Raw genomic sequence first — 4,222 nt, 5'->3', positions numbered from 1 at the left:
AAAAGTAGAGGCTCATCCCAGTAGTAGTGTTTAAGATATTGGAAGAATTTTTTTCTTTTGTTGGTAGGTCAAGTCTGGCGGAAGCACCCTAGCTGCTAAGTAGTTGACGAAGTCAGCGTACCATGGTAGTGTGGTTTTGGTATAAATTGCTTCCACTATCTTGTTTGTTTTGGTATCCTTATGTGTTAACGCATCTTTAGTTGTATTTCTTTCTAGTTGGGCTATGAGTCTTTCGTACGGAAAATCATCGTTTATAGGCACTCGTTCAGGTTCAATACCTTCTATTCTTGACAAGTGATCGGCCATGATGTTTTCAGTGCCCCTTTTATCCTTGATTTCTAGCTCAAACTCTTGTAATAGTAAGATACACCTTAGGAGTCTTGGTTTGGTGACTTTTTTGTTTAACAGGTACCTGATTGCAGCAGGATCGGTATAGATAATATCTTTGCTCCTACTAGGTAGGAACGGAATTTATCTAGAGCGAACACTACGGCTAAAAGTTCCTTTTCTATGGTGGAATAGTTCATCTGTGCAGGGTCTAGGGTTCTACTTGCATAGTATATTGCATGAAGTTTCTTATCCTTTCTTTTTCCTAAGACTGCACCTACAGCATAGTCACTAACGTCACACATGATTTCAAAGGGTAATCTCCAATCGGGCGGTTGCATGATAGGTGCAGTAATAAGAGTTGTTTTCAGTTGTTCAAACGCCGCTAGGCATTTTTCATCAAAGATGAATTTGGCTTCTTTTATCAATAAGCTAGTAAGTGGTTTGGTGATTTTTGAGAAATCTTTAATGAATCGCCGATAGAAACCGGCGTGTCCTAAGAAGCTGCATATTTCTCTTACGGTTTTCGGAGGCTGGAGGTTTTTTATAACTTCTATTTTGGCCTTGTCGACTTCAATCCCCTTGTCGAATACTATGTGTCCGAGTACGATTCCTTTTCAGACCATGAAATGGCATTGTTCCCAGTTTAGCACGAGGTTCACTTTTATGCATCTTTTTAATACCATTTCAAGATTCGATAAGCAGCCTTCAAAGCTCTGTCCGTATACAGTGAAATCATCCATTGAGACTTCCATGATGTCATCTATGAAATCAGCGAGATTGACATCATGCATATTTGGAATGTTGCGGGAGCGTTAGACAGTCCAAATGGCATTCGTCGGTAGGCGAACGTACCATAGGGGCATGTGAAGGTCGTTATCTCTTGGTCATCGGGATGAATAGGAATTTGGAAAATCCCGAATAACCGTCTAGGTAGCAAAAGTGAGAATGCTTAGCCAATCTTTCAAGCATTTGATCGATAAATGGTAAAGGAAAATGATCCTTCCGAGTGGCTTCGTTTAATTTTGTATAATCAATACACATTCTACTTCCAATAACCACTCTTTATGTTATAGATTCTTATTTTTCATTATTCACAACTGTGATGCCTCCCTTCTTTGGTACGACATGTACTGGGCTGACCCATTGACTATCGGATATCAGGTAGATAATACCTGCTTCTAACATCTTTTGCACTTCTTTCTTTTACTACATCACTCAGAATGGATTTTATCCTTCTTTGATGTTCTCTAGAGGTCTTACTATCTTCCTCTAGCAGCATGCGATGCATGCATATGGAAGGGCTTATTCCTTTTAGATCTGAGATATTGTAGCCTAAAGCAATTGGGTATTTTCTCAAAACGTGTAGAAGCTTTTCGGTCTCTATCTTCTCTAAGTCTGCATTTACTATTAAAGGTCGCCCAAGTTCAGTGTCTAGGAATTCGTACCTTAGATTTTTGGGTAACGTCTTAAGTTCTAGGGCTGGTTTCTTTGGGCAAGGCATATGATCGGGGGTTAGTGCTAGGCATTCACTTAGGATGTCATCTTGGTATTCCTTACTTAAGTTTTCATCTTCAAAAGTTGGAGGCCTTGGAATTTTCATTATTTCAGAGTATGATGTTTGTTCATTCTCCATCTCTCTTATGCATTCATCGATGACATCTAGTAAACAACAGGTATCGTCTATAGCTGGTGCCTTTAGGAATTGCATCAAAATGAATTCGACTTTTTCCTCACCAACTTCAAAGGTTAGCTTTCCTTTCTTAATATCTATAATAGTTCCGACTGTAGCTAGGAATGGTCTTCCTAATATGATAAGGATGTTGGAATCCTTTTTTATATCCATGATTATAAAATCAGTAGGAATATAGAATTATCCTATGCGCACCGGAGCATTTTCTTGCATACCTACGGGAAATTTAACAAAACAATCTGCAAGTTATACGAACATCCTCGTAGGTCTTAGTTCTCCCATTTTTAGCCTTTCGCATATGGACAAGGGCATTAAACTAATACTGGCTCCTAAGTTGCATAGTGCTTTATCGATGATAACCTTTCCGATTACACAGGGTATGGAAAAACTACCTGGGTCTTTCAGCTTAGGAGGCATATTGTTTTGTATTATGGCGCTACACTCAGTAGTAAGTGTAATGGTTTCGTTATCCTCCATCTTCTTCTTGTTAGATAAGATTTCTTTGAGAATCTTAGCATATGAGGGCATTTGAGTGATGGATTCTATGAAGGGTATTGTGATATTCAATTGTTTTAGAAGCTCTACGAGTTTTTTAAATTTTCCTACAATTTTAGATTTAACAAGTCTTTGAGGATAAGGGATAGGGGGTTTATACGGTGGTGGAGGCACATAAGGTTCTTCATTCTCTACAGCCTCTTCGTTTTTATCATCCTCTTGTCCGTCTTCCTTCTCAGTTACCTTACCTGGGTCTTGATGCATGGATGTGTTTTGAGTTCTAGGGTCGGTCGACCCGTCTAGTTTTGTCCCACTTCGTAGTATAATAGCATTTGCATGACCTTTCGGGTTTGGTTGCGGTTGTCCAGGAAATTTTCATGTAGGAGCAGCAGTAGGTGCTTGTTGTTCATCCACTTGCGAGATTTGTGTTTCCAACATTTTATTGTGGGTGGCTAATGCGTCTACTTTGTTTGCTAACTGCTTGATTTTCTCACTAGTGGGTATGTTTTGACTTAGGAAATACTTATTCGTTTGGGCTTGGGTAACTATGAAGTTTTCTATCATTATTTCTAAGTTTGATTTCCTAGGAGCATTTTGAGTTTTTGTGGCAGCTTTATGATATCCTGGTGGTACAGTAGGTGCTTGGTTAGGTGCATACAATGAATTATTGTTTTGTACGAAAAGTTAGGATGGTTCTTCCAACCTAGGTTATAGGTATTTAAGTAAGGGTTTCCTTGAGCATAGTTCACCTGGTTTGTGGAGGTTCCTGTCAATAGTTGACATTCTGGGGCAGTATGCCTTTGAACTCCGCATATCTCGCAGTTTGGTGCTACGACAGCCACGGTGGCTGTTGGTGTTATGGTCAAGCTGTCTATCTTTTGAGTTAGAGCATCTACCTTGGCGTTGACATGGTCAAGACTTCTTAATTCGTACATGCCGCCCTTCATTTGAGGTTTCTCTACAGAGGTTCTTTCGCTTCCCCATTGGTAATGATTTTGGGCCATACTGTTGATAAGTTGATAGGCCTCATTATATGGTTTATCCATCAGTGCGCCACCTACGACGGCGTCTATTGTCAATCTTGTATTGTACAAGAGACCGTTGTAAAAGGTATGAATGATCAACCATTCTTCTAGACCGTGATGTGGACAAAGCGTCATCATTTCTTTGTATCTCTCCCAAGCTTCAAAAAGTGATTCATTATCCTTTTTTTTAAACCCGTTTATTTGGGCTCTTAGCATAGTCGTCTTACTAGGTGGGAAATATCGGGCTAAGAAGACTTTCTTCAACTCGTTCCACGTAGTGACAGAGTTGGATGGTAGAGACTGGATCCAAGTTCTAGCTCTATATCTTAATGAAAATGGGAAAAGACGTAGTCTTATAGCTTCTGGGCTGACACCATTCGCTTTCAATGTGTCTGCGTATTGCAAAAATACTGACAAGTGTAGGTTCGGGTCCCAGTGGGACTACCTGAAAAATGGTTTTGATGTACGGCTGACAACAACGAAGGTTTTAGCTCAAAATTATTGGCCTCGATAACAGGGGAAGCGATGTTGTTATGTGGTTCATCCTACGAAGGGATTGCATAGTACTTAAGATGATGGTTTTCCATTCCTTCGGCCATCTCTGGTTGAATAACTGATTCAGAAGTGGGGATGTTAAGGTCAGGAAGATTTAGCTTGATACGATGTTCCTGTATCAAGTCTC

General features: G+C 39.9%; 1 non-coding gene across 1 annotated transcript; it reads left to right on the top strand.

Annotated features, from left to right (window-relative positions):
- The first annotated feature begins 3,649 nt into the window (after nt 1-3,649).
- LOC127133604 (small nucleolar RNA R71) lies at nt 3,650-3,756 on the top strand. Its single transcript, XR_007807558.1, has one exon. It is a non-coding gene; the product is annotated as a small nucleolar RNA R71 (small nucleolar RNA).
- Nucleotides 3,757-4,222: the final 466 nt, after the last annotated feature.

The sequence above is a fragment of the Lathyrus oleraceus genome, chromosome 3 (assembly GCF_024323335.1).
Source record: "Lathyrus oleraceus cultivar Zhongwan6 chromosome 3, CAAS_Psat_ZW6_1.0, whole genome shotgun sequence".
Lineage (NCBI taxonomy): Eukaryota > Viridiplantae > Streptophyta > Magnoliopsida > Fabales > Fabaceae > Lathyrus > Lathyrus oleraceus.
This window is presented reverse-complemented; position numbering and strand designations above follow the sequence as displayed.